This window comes from Fistularia commersonii, chromosome 3, assembly GCF_037954325.1.
Source record: "Fistularia commersonii isolate RoL2024-O1a breed Wild chromosome 3, RoL_Fcom_v1.0, whole genome shotgun sequence".
Lineage (NCBI taxonomy): Eukaryota > Metazoa > Chordata > Actinopteri > Syngnathiformes > Fistulariidae > Fistularia > Fistularia commersonii.
Window position 1 is genome coordinate 15,181,138 of NC_141286.1, and position 17,195 is coordinate 15,198,332.

The following is a 17,195-nucleotide window of genomic DNA, read 5'->3' on the forward strand; positions in this document are numbered from 1 at the left end:
TATTTTCAAATTGCATTTTCTTTTTTTTTCTTAATATAACCATGATTTGTCTTGATTTTTATTTTTTGCAATTACGGCTCTGCTATTCATTGCAAATGAGCATATCAGCCTCTTTGACTCACAAATGACTTGTAAAAATATTTTCACTGGAAACAAACCTTGCTGACCTCTGGACACGTGCCAGAAATACGTCTTTGCTCGTAAAATAAAAATAGGCATGGCGGAGACATACAATTTTAGCAGTGCATCACAACATTGTCGTCTAATTCTTCCACTGATCTGGATATGAGAGAGTACATCTCTTGACCACAGGGAAAAAAGTGCAACAGAGTATTGTCATGTCTACTGGCATTCTGAAAGGTGGGAAGGAAAAAAAAGCACATTTATTTGTATGCATCTATCTTGATGTATGTATTGCTAATCTGCTGCACTCCTCTGGTGTCTCAACAGAAGCTGTTTACTGTATCAACACTTCCATTGTAGTAGGAGGGAAGCGAGTGGAGCCTCATGCGTGGGCTGGGGGATGGGGTAACAGTGAGACGGTGTGAAGTATGAGCTGCATTGATTTTATTTGTGAAACATCCTGTTGCACAATAGTGCGATGGGTGGCAAAGGGACCTGAACTCAAACAGCAGAGAGGGCAGACGTGTCGAGATCCAGGACAAAGAAACCAGAAAAAAAAAAAATCAAAACTGTAAACTGTGTTACATTTAAAGCATTTAGAGCCGGTAACCTCAATGAAGGAGAAGACCTGCAGCTTTCGTGTGACTCTATCTGTGAAGGAGCGGGTGGTTAATGTGTCTTTCTGCTTAATCAAACACGTTATTTATTTCTCGTTGTGCATGGCCATAGGTCGTAAATGCATCTGAAATTACCCACTTGGCAATCAGGCAGGGTTAATGCAGAAGCTATTAACAGGAGGACGAGATTGGGCGGAGTCAGTGCAAGGAGAAGTTGGGGAAAGGCACCTATGACCTAATAACCATCGGGAGATTCCCCACCCCGCTGATCATCCTCTGCGCTTGCAATGCGAAAACCATCCAAAAAGATTTTTTCCTCATTTCAACATGAGACCAGCTCTTTCAATTCATCCCTCCCCCGTCTTCAACAAATTATATCTCTACGCAACTAATTTGTCTCCTAAATTATGCTTCATTAACAGCCCATAATGACTGACCATTACCATACAGTCAACCTTCCTCCAAGGCTATGAAATACCTGCAGGCATTCAAGTGTTTAGATTCAGTCAACAAAAGCAATGCAGTCAAATTTAATGAATTATTGTCTGGTCACATGCTTGAAATCATACCTGACTTTTGACAGGTTAAATCACACTTTTCTCAACCTTAACAAACCTTTGAAAGTTGTACTTTTTAAAAATGTCTTTCTTTACACTATATAGAATTCTGAAAAAATTGACTGATAGCATTGAAAATACAATGCACAAGGAGTTTTTCCATTTCACTTATATTTTCATTTTCTTTTTTTTTTTTTTTAAACACTGAACCCGGAATAACCGGAGAACAATGATTTGTCACATCTGAAAGAAACACCATGATTGCATTGTACATTTTAAACTATTTAACACAATAAAAAGGATTTGGTGTGAATAATTAAGAAGAAATATTGAAGAGAAGTTGAACAAAAGGTGCTTCTGTTCTGTCTGTTCTCTGTGGAATAACTTACATTAATATTCTTGTACATTGTAAGCATTTGAAAATCTGTCCACTTTTTCACTTCAGCAGAGAGAAGAGGGGCTCATTAAAGACGAGAGCCAAAGTGTAATTTCAAACACCACTCTAGGTCACTCAGAGTGAAGGGGGAAATATGTGGAAAAGAAAAGAATCACATTAGATTTAAGAGGAAATGTGAGTTTATTTCATATAGTCATTTAACACCAGTGTCTAAGGTTATTTGTTTTTTACTTAATTAGCTTAGCAATAAGGTACCAAGCATGAATAGGCAATATTGATGCACATGTGGGATACTTGAATATTAGTCTAAAATGTAGTCAATGTGACTTTATGGAAAAAGAAATGTAATTAAAAGGTGATAAAACCCATGCATTCCAGAAAACTATGCTACACTGAGGACTCACTGCAGTGGGTAAGCTGCATTTTATTCTTGGCTTTTGAGAAGTCAGAGGTGCTTGAGGTCAGTGGATCTCTGACTTAGCGTTTATCTGCCTCAGGTTTATAGCGGCTTAAAAGCTTTGGATTATAAACCTGCTCCGAAACTATTCATTTCCTATGAAGTAATCAATAGAATATTGAAAACGGAGGCCAACTGGGAGTTATATAAGCTCTCTGTGGTAATAATAGCAAGCCCACCTACTCAAAATGAAAAGGCATGGTACAGCATGTAGATGCTTGAGTGCGTCAAGCTCGCACACACCCACATACTACGCTCCCCACACACATATACAAACATACATATATACATACCTACTCACAAACAAACAAGCACCAGCATCATAATCAACTTTTACAGTGACATGCTCAACTTGACATGTATGAGAGGAATGTCCACATAGTATCTGTTCCCTCTGCACCCAGATTTCCTGTTCTTGTGTTCAGCACTTATCAAATGTTCCCTTTAAAATTGATATCCTCGATTCTTCTTCAAGGAGGATGAGATGGTCACTCACTGCATTGTTTCTTTGAAATCTAAATGCTGCTTAAGCTCCATTTTCTTTTCACTTGCAACAGTTACTTCCTGTGCCCTATTTAGTAAATGTGAAAACTGGTGATGCCAACTAGAATCCGTCTTTGTCACTGCACAACGGTTCATTGATGGATGACCTGACCAAAAAAACAAACAAACAAAAAAAAAAAAACGGAGTAAGACTAAGGCTGACTATATGCAGATAAATACAATAGGTTGCTTTAGCTTGGGGTAACCATGCTGCATTTGGTTAAGAAATACTAACTGGCTATCACCCAGCCATTAAAAAAAAAAAAAGTTAATTAATAAAAAAAAAATTGCAGTTAAATCAGGTGATAGTTGACAATCAGCAGGAATGTGGCTGATGGACAAAATAAACTACATAAATAAAGTCAAATATTTCTATCAACATTTCTTTCCTTCTCTGTCTTTTTTTCTATTTCTAATGCATCCTTTCAGTTAGGACCACCATATTTTTTCCTCAATAGTCAATTACCCTCCTAGCAATCCATTGCCAGGGTAACAAGACACGAAAAATCACAGGCTCATCACCATGGTCATCCATAATGGTGAGTGTAATTGTGTCTAAAGCAATAGCTCTGTAATTATTTGCCAACACCAAGCTAAATCAATCACTGTACTTAATATTTCAAATCAGCCTACAAAGCCTTTTCATCATCCTTAAAAATGCTGCACAACATGGAGGGTGTGGATATCATGGGCTAAGAAACAAAACAAAAGTGGCAAATCAGAAATGTAGATCCTCCTGGAGCTGTTTTTTGCTTGTGGCAGTTAATTTAAAAACCAAAGTCAGATGAGGATAGAAGCGTTGTTTACCAGACTTGGCATTTTTAAGGTTGCTAACTGAATTATACTGGTACTGAGTCACGTTACATCGGTCGGTGCCAAATTTCTGAGTGTGTGTGTGTGTGTGAGAGAGAGAGAGAGAGAGAGAGAGAGAGAGTGAAGTGTAGCCTCTGTGTGGGAGAGAAAGAAACAGCAATGTAGTGTCATCTCGCTTTATATCACGATGAACAGCAAGCGCAGTGGAGGCAACGCCAGTTGTGGGGAGGAAATGCAAAGCTGGCAAAGCATGCAACCTGGAGAAACACCTGGAGAAAACATGAAATATCAACATATTTGAGGTTATTCATTGCCTAAAAGACTAATGCCGGACTAAATGCAAAGTTGTAGTCCTGACAGTGCTTGACACACGCTTTGAGGCATAGGCTGCAGCTATTGGGTTCCGGTTTATGCCACCCATACATCTAAAGACTTTGAAAAAATGTGGAAAAGATTGTCAAAAAAAATCATCTCGTGCATGCTCACATCTAACAACTAGCTTTAAGAGTTTTTCATCTCAGCCTGGTCTGAGACTCGGCTGAGACTGATATTTCACAAAGACTTTGAATCTTATAGGGTCACCACTTACAAGACTACAACTAGATTCTTTCAGCCATTTTTTTCCCAACAAAGGGTCAAATGAAGAGTCCTCTTGTTTCCAACTTCCTACCGAGCATGCTATTTAAAGCAGCAATAGCATTACCATACATGACATGGTTAACATAGTTAACGTTTCATGTCCATACCTTTATTGGGACCCTGGTGTAGCAATGACAGCATGCCAGTAAAACAGATTTTTCTTTGGTTAACTGAGCCTCGCAAGCTGTTAAATTAATCAATTCATCATAATCATGTAAGTTGGAGGTTCAGATGTTTCTTATTAACATGTAGATAATGGGGAATTGGACCACTGAACACCAGTATTGAATTCCATTAATGTCAAAAGTTGATGGGTAACCTGCAGACAACTGAGTAAGGAGGTGCACAAATGTGATACATCAAAAACTTAAAACATATTTTGTTGTAGGATGCATGTTATTAATAACAATAAAAACAATTAAGACAATGACATATCTTAAATAGCAACATTTTTTATCTCCAGATCTCGAAACCCAGATGACGTCATAACAATGTCATTATGTTATCATTATGTTCCACACAGAGGGCATCACAGCATTTTTGGAATCTTTACAATCCTCAACATGACAAGTGTGCTTATCCGCACGTGTTGCTATTTATTATTGTCACTCTATTTATAATATTGTTTATCTCTTATTGTGTATTTTTCACCCTCACTGTTCCTTGATGTTGCCTATTGTCATCCCTGATGTTGTTGTTGTCTGTTGTCTTACTGACTTACTGTATCTGCTGTCTATCTATTTTGTGGATTTTTTCTTGCTATATCCTATCTTCTGCCTTTCTATTTATACTCATATTTATTTCCTCTTTTTTGACATTATAACTGTTACGCTGCGGTGACAAAGGAATTTCCCCTACGGAGATCAATAAAGTTTATCTTATCTTATCTCAGTTGGACTTCTTTTCCTCTAAATGCCCCTAAATGACAGTCGACTTGGTTTTTCTCCACCTGCTCACATGGCTTGCATGCGCCGACGCTGCTCTGTCATGCGACGCCGCTTCCCTGCACAAACCCCACTAACTGCAGCATTAACATAAGTACCTGAGGTGAAGTGTGAAATGGTTCTGCGGTGGCCGGCAGCCAAACTCCGGCAACTCATCAGGATTTCCAATCGTACACTTGAGGGATTTCTGGGCAAATGTAAATGGTAATTCTCAATTCCAAAAATCACTTTTTACACTTGCTGCTCAGGTTAAGCGTCAGAGTCAGTCATGGCAGCGCCAGCCAACAGCTACTGGTGAAAAACTCAGGGGCTCCTCTGTACAGGGCTCTGCTTTGGCACAGCATTGACCCAGTAATGAATATTTAAGCATTGCACTCAAGAGCTCTCTGTTCACCTCTGTCATCAGAATGAGGGCGGTGATGAAGAAGGAGACGCCAGCAATCAAGCGATCCGATTTCCAAATTTTTTTTTTAGATAAATGCATCCCCATTGCATTTCATCAGCATGCCAAATAGAAAAATGATACAGGGGACCAGCGGAATGGGTGGAGTGTCAGAAAAGTAATAGCTGTTACAACAAGAGCACAGTGATTAACATAGTGTGACTATCGGATGCTACTTAGGCCTTAACCTCCAAAATAAAAGTAATGGTGGGATTTGATAAATAAAAGCTGCTGTAACACATACTTTCAGTCTCTCAAACTCTTTCTATTGAAGCAAAGTAGTTAGCATGTATACCATGTAAATTTCGAACTGGAAAAAGAAAGAAAATCTAATAAATGAAAGAAATGATCTTATCAAAGAAAAATATCTAGGAAGGTCGGTAGTTATAATCTTTATTCATCCCCACAGGGAATAGAAAATTCAGAGTTCAAGTAGACCATAGCAACAGGTAAGCAAGCAAGTAATTACAATGTCATTCAGAATCATTCCCTCTTGTTTCAATCTCCAATGCGTCATTGCAAAATTTGATAACTAGTCTGCAATATGAGGAAATGTATCTATTTGTAATCTTAGAAAACGTGTCAAAGGAGCTAGCTAGCTAGCTAGCTAGCCGGCTATGACATAGCTGCTTAGCTTTATTGTTTTCCTCCGTCCAGCAAACAACATGCCTTTCTGAAATCTGCATGAAATCGTGGTTCCTCAAGTAAATGACAGTAGGATTTGGAGAACAAACTAGAGATTGGCGAGGTTCTTGAAGGGATAGCTGGTCTCGGGTAGACACACGTGGTTATGTGGAAAAGCATCGTCACAACCAACAACTAACCCATCATCAGCGTTTGACCACTTCAGACTTTGTTCAGCCAACTTAAGCAATCAACGTCATTCAAAGTATTTCAGACAATTTTCCATGCACTTATTGACGGGACTTCTTCCAACAAACATGTGACCGTGATGATGACGACATGTGGCACAACACGCAAATCCTCGTGTTACTGAAGGCTTTGTGTTCGACTATGGGTCAAATCCACGTTGAAGACTGAAGCAATGTATTATATATTACATCATTCCCTGGCAACACCCTCATTTAGACACAGAGTACTCGTTGGGCATGGTTTCTTTGGAGGTGACAGGACGTCCTCAGTTGAGGACAATTCTAGCTTTTCGGCTTCGTATTTCTGGCTGGTGCATTCTTGACCCCCCAGGATGAGACAAGTTATTACCGTGTTAAAAACAGCCCACGAAAGAGAATTGATGTTTTATGTGGTGAGGAATTTAGAGCAGCGGAGCCCACCTGTGGATGTGTCAATCTCATTGTGCTTATTGTGGCCAAAAGAGGGGGCTGTTCACCACTATAGCCAATTCCAGCACAGGGCATAGAACACAGGGGATTTAAGACTTTTTTTTTATTATTTTTTTTAAACACCACTCTTTCTATTCTTCTTCTTCCTCCTCTGAGCATTGGATCACTTCTAAAGTGGCCCCTCCTTCTAAACTGCTGAGAAAACAAACCCAAAAGATTGCGACGTCTCATCACCTCACCTCATAAAACACCTTTTCCAGGCTTGGTCACTGCATTCATATCGGACAGAGACCGAACGGTCATAGTTATTATGAGAATAACAATAGACAGACTATAGTTATAATGGCTTTGTATTAAAATTCCACGTGTGAAAATGTGTCCATTTTTCATGGTTAGCATTCAGGGTTGAAACAGGAACATATAATGTTACTGGCCGCAGACGGACAGACAAATGTTCACATTCAACAACCTCTCAACAGTAAATCATAATTTTGTGTCTGAAATCTACAAGCACTTTCCTATTTTATAGCTAATTGAACATTAATTTTTAAACAACATTAGCATAATGTTTCTTTTCTTTTTCCATTACAAAGTGGTGAAGGGAGTACTGTAGGGGGTGAAGAGTGACAGAGGAGAAGAGCTAAGAGAATATGATTATGGGCCCTGCCAATATATTATTCCACACACGGAAACTGAGATTAAAATAAAAACAGTTGATTACCTTACCAGATTTTCTACATGTAACCTGATTTGCTCACCTTTAGAGATTCAAAAACTTTTTCTGGACAAAAAATGTGGCATTTTGATAATACACAGACTGTAGTATGCTCATGTTCAATGAAGATAGTGTATCCAAGGGCAAGACAGAGGGCATGTTACAATGTCCTGCCTTGTGTGTGTATGTGTGTGTGTGTGTATGTGTGTGTATGTGTTTTCCAGCAGTTAAAAGTTTTATGAATTGTCTCCAATCACGTAGAATCCACCGAGTGTTACTTCTGCTTCAGATGATTGTGGTCATGTCAGGCTGGCTGGTTTTAGTTGTATATCTCAAATGTCATACACTCTCTCCAGCCCCAAAGATGGTGTCTGTGATTTTCAGAGGTGGGCATAATACTGGTGTATCTTAGCGTGATTTTAATCTGATTGTGTACAATGAAGCTCAAACATCATGTGTGACAGCTGGTTTGGGTGAAACACTAGGAGAGGCTTAGACAGCGGGCTGTTTGAGATAAAGACAGACGAAACAGGGTGTACAGCTTTCTGCCATAAATATGACAAAAAAAGGCAGAGTAATTTTGGAGAAGTTTATATGTCATTCATAGCCCCCATTCTAACGCCTCTACTGCAAAGACAAAATAGGTCATTTGTTGTCATATTTAAAGTAGCACATAAACACGCTCAGATTATCATACACAAACACATACACACACACACAAGACTAAAACGAAAACTACTTTTCGGTAATGCACCGACAAGACATTGATTTCTAATTTCCCCCATGTTTGTGCAAACTAGGTGTTGCCCTAACAGTACACTGATTAAATGCCACAGTCGATTAATGTTTGCTGCCAACCTTCAATAAGCACAATAAACAATCCTCTGGTCCAAACGGATCGGTAGCTGTAAACCGGGCTGACTGCAATTCATTAGAAAACACATCCTCTCCGGCGCCTGTGTTGCAAACACACCCCGGCAGCGACGCGGGCACAAAAAGCAAAGAGTAATTGCAGTTTATCCGTCAAACGAGCCTCGGAGGTACGCGGACGCGTTCACGTCTTCCCACGTTTAAGAAGAATATTCACCCCGCTGCCGGAGGTGGTCAAATATTCTCCATCCCCTCGGGGTTTATTTTAAGAAAACAGACACAGCTAGCACTGACTTTGGACATCTAGCAACGCTTGGAAACCTCGATGTTGAGTGAGAATGAATTACAAAGACTATTTCTGTTGAACTACCCCGAATAAATACACGGCATTGGATACAAGGTTTGACTTTGTATCACATCTCTTTTTTTGTCAAACCTTATAATTAATACATATGTTTTTACTTTGCAACTGCATCATCCGGTCACTCATCTCTATTCATGCTGCTATTCTCGCGCAGCAGTTTTCACCGGAAGATTTGCGCTCTCTGTTGTTCTTCCTCACAGCAGCAGCTGTTCGCCTGGTCTTAGGTTTGTTTTGCATCCAGCAGGAATTAGGTCAGCAGTCATGCATTTAAAAGTTCAGCCGAGACGGAGCACTTTCAAATCGGAGCACTTTGCTGAGCCGAAATGGATGTGTTTAAAAATAACTAGCGTAAATTAATTGATAAATTAAAAAGTGGAGAAACTGTGAAGGGGTTAGTGAACACGCTTCAGTGGGTAATATTACAGCTCAACGAGCCCAAGACATAGGTCAAATTGACCTGACACACACACACATGTGCACATGAACGCGCACACGCGCGCTCGCACACGCATGCGCGCACACTAAGGAAAGTTAAGGTCACTGACCTGAACCTGTACTCTGAAGACGTCACTTACACCGGGCAGGCAGTCTCTTCATCGTTCTAATCCAGCGGGATTGTAAACCATTCAAAAAAATCCACGAGGAGTCAGGGCCAATCCTCTGCAGAGCAAAGGGCTTTGCGTCCAATCCAGAAAGTTGGTGTGTCCGTGTGGGGATGAGTGAGTATAAACTCGCATCAACAGCTCCGCAAAGCTGCCCTCGCAATGAGATGCACGCAGACACGCAGGAGTCGGAGCGGAGGCGCTGCGTGGGGGCTGCCTTAGTCCGGTGGAAGAGGCTGACTCCGCGTGGGGTTTTCACGCCCGGGAAGCAACTCCCTGTCTGGATGGGAAGCGGAGAGGATGCCGGGGCTGTCAGAATCTGTTTGGTCCTTCCGGCGTACGTTCACTAGCCGACCTCCAGGAGGTGAATACACACTATCCCTCCTGGTCGGTTCCTGCTCTTCAAGAAGCAGGCAGTGTGCAGCGAAGCCCCGCCCCCGGTCAGGCTCCGCCAATCACGTGGCTGCTCGCTCCTACATGGCGGCCTCCCTCTCTCTCTCTTTCTCTCTCTCTTTCCTCTCTTTCACACACACACACATACACACACACACACACACACACACACACACACACACACACACATACATGTGTTATGATGTCTGAAAATTCTATCTCTCGCTCTGTTATGACATTTTTTTGGCAGCTTATTAACTTTTCAGATTTTGACTTGTGAAATTACATTTTTTGTTATTTCAAACTTTTTTTTTTCAACGTTATTATCTTTGATGGAAAAGGAGTCAAATAATGACACTACTCTATAAAGCATGATTTGTTTTTTGTGTTATCTCAACGCCAAGCATCTAAAATTGGTTTCACCTTCGTACGTATATGCTTTTACAGAATTGATATTTGTAATGCATGTATTTAATTTATATATGATGACTATCAAAAAAATAAAGAAACATTTCATAAACTATGCAACTGGAGGGTGCTCAAAAAGAAAAGTGATCCCAACGAAGGCTTGTCCCTTCACACTCCACATGATTTGGCAGTTTAACAATATCAACCTAATATTGTTAACATTGACATCCTATCACCGTGATGCACAAAACCCATCTTTCAGTGCATTTGTAAAGTATTAACCCTGCTTCATTTTGCCTGATTCCAAAATATATTAGAATAATTTCCCCTAATAATTCTACACACAATTCCCCCTATACACAATGTTCAAAATGTTCTCTTGAGGTTTTTGCAAATTTTTAAAATAATACATAACTGAGAGGTCACATGTACTGCAAACATGATATCTTAGTTTTCCTTTCTTTTTATTTTGCAAGCATTAAAAAAATTATAATTTTGTCATTAGAGGGTATTGTATCTTGATGTTTTTTTTTGGGGGGGGTGAATTCAGTCCATTTTTGAATAAGGTTGTAACATAAAAAATGTGGAAAAAGTGAAGCACTGTTAATACATTTCAGATTTACTGTAATTGGGCTTTCCCTTGTGGGCAAGATCACAAAACTGAAAGATATTGAGGTGTGTGATAAATTGCAGATGTTCCAACCTGCATGAAACCCACCATCATATATGGCAGAAAGCTGGGCAAATGACCATGTCATTGATCGACGAGTCACTATTTAATCAGCTCTGTTATAAAGTGTCTTTTTACAGCAGTAAGTCTGTTATTAACAGTAAATTAAAGTTTTTAATATTGTCCTTTTGATAGTTGTCCTTGTGCCCTTTGCTGCTGTGGCATTCACACTTACCCAATTGGGACTTATAAAGTATTATCTTATCTCTTATTGGTTCAGCATATGATACATTCCCATGAGCTAATTTTAAAATCAGAGCTTAATTCACATTACTCTGTTTAGTAATGGTCAATATGTCTAATTCGTCGGTCTGCAACTTCTCTGTTGAAAGATTCACATTGGACCCTTTTATCTTCACTCACTCATCATGTAGCACTGTAATGAATTGTATATTATGTATAAGGATATTTGGAAAAGCAGCAATGATTTAACATCGGGCCTCAGCTGGCAGTTCAACAGCAGCAGTCATTTTACTCCAAACTTCCCCTGATCCTTTGATTGTGTTTTTTAGGAATAAAACTGATTGGCCCACATTGTGCTCTCTGGGCTTCTTGCCAGTACTTGAATAAAACCCATGAAGTTTTATATCAACAGCTAAGTGATTCACTCTCTCATATTCCTGTTATGTAGTTATACTTATTTACGTTTTTGTTTTATTGTATTGGAATATTTATTCTCACTGCAATATTTTTTATAACACATATATGCTTTTATTATATTATTTTCATACATTTAATAAAAAAAAAAAACCATACACTTTGTTTTCCATGGATTACAGTAGAGTATATTGGACTCTAATGGACAGTTCCCTTTCTACAAAGTTGGGTCCAAGATGTGTGTGAAGGCAGGCATTTCAAGTTTTACACACATTTATCCACGTCCACACATTGTCACACCATTTTTATTTTCGTACAAGCCCAAATGACTATGTAAAGTTTGTATCAGATGAATTTGATTTCCTATGTAAGTATATTGCAAGGAAAGGAGTATATTGTACTTACGACATACAGGATCATTTATTGCTGTGGGTTCTTTACAGTGGAGTTAGAAATACCTGGAAATGTTTCACATATAGTAAGACCACTAAGATTAGATTGTGATTTATGTGGCATTTCACCTGCCATGCAGTTCATTTGTGGTTGGGGGAAGGACTTGTTTTAAGATTGTAAAATATGTTTCTGTGATCAACACCATTAATTATTCACATGACCGGGGCAGACCTACTTTACCGCTCTACCCTGACGGTTAATCATTAATCGACAGATGGAGTCCAGCTTTTTAGATAAAACCAGGAATAGAAATTAAGCAACTGACTTGGAGTTTGTATGTCAAACAAACACAGTTGACTAAAGTTTAAAGTCCAAATAAGGTGCTTCTCAGCGTTACGACAGGTAAACATACACAGATAGGTTTACGTTATATTGTATTATATTACATCAACCATGACTAATACCAGCCTATCTTGCTTAACATTTGAATTTTAGATATCTGTAGTCAAATGTGATGATTGATGAATTCCTGTCATGATGACAGTCAATTGAATAGTTCTTTAAATTCTTTAATTTTTAAAAAATTTTTTATTACACTTAAAAATATTCAAATACCAGATACAATTATCATCAGGGAAATTCACCACACCTTATTCTACTGATAATTAATAAATAAGCTAGAGAAAAATATGTATTTGAATAAAAATGGATGTGCGGTGCAACAAAGATCTTAAACATATCTCCGTGATGTGTCAGTGAAGTGCTGAAATTCAAATATGTTAAAGTTCAATGGATCCAACAATACGCGTATCATGTTTGTGGTTTCAGCTATCAGCCTCATACTGGAAGACCGTTGAGAGAAAAATAAACTACTGAGAAAGAATAGCTGTTGCTTGGGCAGCAAGTGAAAACCTTTCAAGCTGTCGAGTCCCATTATTGTTAATTTCCCTCAGACTGACTGCGCGGTGCCACAGGACATTTTGCCAGACATATCTTTTCCACCTGCAGAAATGAATACCCACAACTGTTTAATAATCACCACTGCTGCTCTCCCTGAACCTAATACAAGTGAGATGTGTGTGTGTGTGTGTGTGCGTGTGTGTGTATGTGTGTATGTGACGCTCAGAAGCTTAGATATAAGTAAGATACCAACGGGGCTGATAGCCACTGGCAAAATATGAAATAAGGTTATTTACTTGTATTTTCTGTTTACCATCATGTAGTTATTGATAACCTTCTCTAACCTGCTATTTGCTATGAAAGGGGAGCTAGAAAATATTTTGACGATATTTTGACTATGGCTATTTGGGATCAGTCGGTCACAAATGAACGTATAGAGTATTACTGGTGTTTTGAACACAAATTTAGTATTTGATAAGATGGGCAAGGGACTAGATGGCTGGGTCCCACACCTTCACACAGGTAAAGGTTTCTGCCAACTTTCCATTTGCATCTACTGACTCCATACAGATCAGCAGAACGATGAAATTGTTTGGTGTCTTAAAGGTGCAGCTGCTGGTCCAAACATCAGCTCCTCTGAGAAGAAAAAGAAAAAATTGCTCCTTGAGGAGATGTGCTTGATAAATTTGTCCTCTGAATGGAAACCTCCGGAGAGTTTTTCTCTGACAATCCAACATGGCACTGAGGCTCAGCCTGCCAAGTGCAATTGCGGAACAGAAGTAGGTCTTCTGATGCTGTAGGCTGTGACGTGACCTCTTTGATGTGTGACTGCCAGTCTGAGTTTCACCAGGTTTGACAGCTCCGGTAACTCCACCTTCAGGGAACTCCTTGTTGCTCCTTTTAAGAAAAAATGTAGAGAGGATTTGGAAGTGGCATAATGTTTGGGTATGTCAGTGCATTCGCATGGAAGCTGTGTCAGCCTCTATTAGTCAGATCACACCTGATATCCTGGATTGCCGAGGTGAGGCCTCATGAGGGACTTCAATCCCGGACTCGGTACGCTGTTGTATGCCAAAACTACATTTGCTTTTTGACACCATGGAGAGCCAGACATCCGGCTAAATCATTCTAAATACTGTCACATACAGGAATTTGAATGACTGGTGTTCAGAGTTTGGCAAATCTGACATTTAAAGTTTGACATCCTCCATTGTACAATGATTTAAAGCACATTCTATTCCATAAATATTTGTGACTGACATTTTACACGGTATGAGCCAGACATGTTAGGTATTGATTTCAGACCTTCAGACTCGGATCACTGAAAATATTTGGGATCAAAAACTTTGCAGGCCAGTGTGCCCCCCCAGGAACCAATCAGAATCAAGCAATTTCACAGGGTTTGGATGGCAGCAAAAGGGCGAATGGTGCTTCGACGTCACAGCAAGAAGGTCCCAGGTTTGATTGTGACTTAGGCCTTTCTCTCTGGAGTTTGCATGTTCTCCCATTGTCTGTATGGGTTTCCTCGAATAGTCCAAAAACATGCAGATGGTTCACTGACCATAAATTGCTCAGATGTGTGATTGAGAAAATGAAGAACTTTATGTCTTTATATGTTCCACTGGCGATCAGTCTCAGGTGAAACCTGTCTCTCGCTCAGTGAGAGCTGGGATAGGCAGGATGAACGGTATAGAGAATGAATGAATTAATGAGTTCTGCATGACTTATATTTCTGACAAATGAAAATCACTTTAGAGGACAGTGGATGATTTCTTTGTAAGTCATTTAATATAATGATCAAAAGTTGAAGTTTGGTTTAATGTTTGTGGGATTCACCTGTTCATTCATTCACTCACATTCTGTGGGAGAACATGAAGACCTAATGCTTTGGCAGTGTTTTCAGAACAGGGTTGGGTCTCGGCAGCCAGTTGCTCTCTCTCATTGCCCTCTCTTGACCCCCGAGGGTGAAAGGCCAGGTCATCAGCCTCTTCTGCCAGAGATTCACATGTTATAAAAACAAAAATTATCATCTTCATTTGAAGAGGCAAATGAGGAAGAGCTCCTTGTTTATTGAAAATTCTTTCAGGTATTGTCAGAAGCAAGTTTACAAAAGAACAAAGGGCGATGCCAGTGACCTTTGACATTTTTGTCTAACTCACAGTAGTTTGTATGTTTGTGTGTGTGTGTGTGTGAGAGAGAGAGAGAGAGAAAGAGAAAGAGAGAGAGAGGCTACCTGGTGAAATGAATCAGATGTGAACCTAATCAGTGCAGACATGACGGCTGTGCTCTGTTTTGGAAATAGAAATACAATTAAAGTCTTGAGCGTGTGAAATGTTTCTCTCCTTTTTTTCTTGGGAAACCTGCTGTTCGTTCGAACTAATGAGCTGTTCCCAAGATTACAGGTTGTGGTTTGAACCCTGGCAAAGCTCACGGGTCACAGGGTTCTCCTTCATGTCTGCATTTCATCAAAAAAAGCAGCAAGATTATTTTTCATCCATGATACTCTCACCTGTATTGCCATGAGCAGAAATGTGTGAAGAACATGCTTTATTAAGTTTTTGTTGTTTATTTTCAATACATCTGGGTTTGATTTATATGCAACAAATAAATATAGTATAACAAAGAAAACTAAAACCCCTTAAATTTCTCAGAAGGCCGCCTTTTGTCTCTGACTGCAGTAGAAAACATCAATTTCTCAGCCAGAGAATGACAACAGGGTTTTTTTTAGGTTAAAGAGAGTAAAGCGGAGATGGACCCCACGGGGCGATAATTTAGAGGTGTAACTTAGAGTAATCTTATTATTTCCCTGCAAAAATGCCTTCTCTTTGAATCATTTACAAGAATAATTGCTACTTAAAAGGACCTTATTCAACAGATGTGCCAATTATAGAAGGGCTGAGTGTATGGGGTGAAAACAATCACCTCGAAATAGTGACTGCAAATCTTTCTTTCGTTCGCTCTAGAGCAGACATGATAGTTTATTTCTTGTTATTTTGTCTTAATTCAGCAATTTTTCTGATTATATTCACTTTCTTACTGCAGCACAGCGACATGGAGAAGGCAATTTTGGACTTTACAGCTATGATGAGACACTGAAAAAGTTAAATAAATCAGTGCTAATTGGTCTAATGCTGGTAGGCATTTATCCACCTGCAAACCCTCTAAAAATAACTTCTTTCTCTGAAACAGTGGCTGGCGACCATGGCGGTGGTTCTCGTCAGTGTATGTGAAAGCGTCACTGCTGTTTATCGAATCACTTCATCATGATGGCTCGCTGGCACCGCAAACGTTGCTCGGGGGCCAAGACTCTCAACCCAAAGTGATCTGAGAGTCGAAAAAGTGAACATGTTTCCATGACAGCAGGTAAAAATATTGTTTATATTGAGCAAGAAAAAACAACATTGGACATTGGAGACCTTCTGTAATTCCGTTATATATCATATCATATCATATCATATTATATCATATCATATCATATCATATCATATCATATCATATCATATCATATCATATCATATCATATCATATCTGACACATAACTCTCTGTTTCAAAATGCATTAAAGGTGAGAAAACGCAAACCCAGGAAAATATGTGAAAATTTGTAAGTCGCTTTGGATAAAAGCGTCTTCCAAATGACTGTAATGTAATGTAAAATGTAACACACGATAATATAACACAGACAGTTTTGCCATATAAGGTAAATTACTCTAACAGTAAATTATAAAAGGACCAGGTTAAGGGAGGAAAAGAAGGTCAAACAAAAAAAATACCGTGTCATAAATAATTCAGTGACAAATTATTTTTATAAGAGCATGAAAGAAATATCGGACGAGGACAAGTTCCTGTAAGAAGGGCCGTGACAGGGCCGCTTTCATCACAGACACAGTCAAGGTGAGCCTAAAGATCCAGGAGACGCAACATATGCAAAAGCCCATATGTGCTGCCTGTCACCACAGCAGTGGCATCACAGGGGCAAACACACACGGAGAGCTGTGTGTGTGAAGGAGAAAAGTTTTTGGTCACTTCAGGGACAGATGGATAAATCTCCTATGGGAATAGTTCCTGTTTGTATTTGCTTTTGATTGTTCTTAACAGTCCCCTCTGTGAGCTTACCAGTGCTCCTGGAAGCTATGTTGTTGGGGGCTGTATGCCCCTGGAAGGGTCACCTTAGGCAAACAGGTCCCAGGTGACGGAGAAGACAAAGTGTGGCACAGAAGACCCTCATGAAGAAGACGATCATTGGACCAAGTTTTCCCTTGCAAGGGTCACCGGGCCCCCTCCCCGGAGCCAGGCCTAGTGGCCGGGCCTTCACCTGGGGCTGGGCCGGATACAGCCCGAAGGAACGACATGGGTGCCTCTTCCCCTGGGCACACCATCCACAGGAAGGGC

At 39.7% G+C, this 17,195-nt stretch overlaps 1 protein-coding gene across 3 annotated transcripts in view; it reads right to left on the minus strand.

Annotated features, from left to right (window-relative positions):
* large2 (LARGE xylosyl- and glucuronyltransferase 2) overlaps positions 1–9,806 on the minus strand; it is a 93,038-nt gene extending 83,232 nt beyond the window's left edge. For all 3 annotated transcript variants that reach the window (XM_086143781.1, XM_086143783.1, XM_086143782.1), the window contains exon 1: positions 9,328–9,806. The gene's annotated coding sequence lies outside the window, so the exon portion shown is untranslated. The remainder of the gene's footprint in view (positions 1–9,327) is intronic.
* Between the last annotated feature and the right edge of the window lie 7,389 nt (positions 9,807–17,195).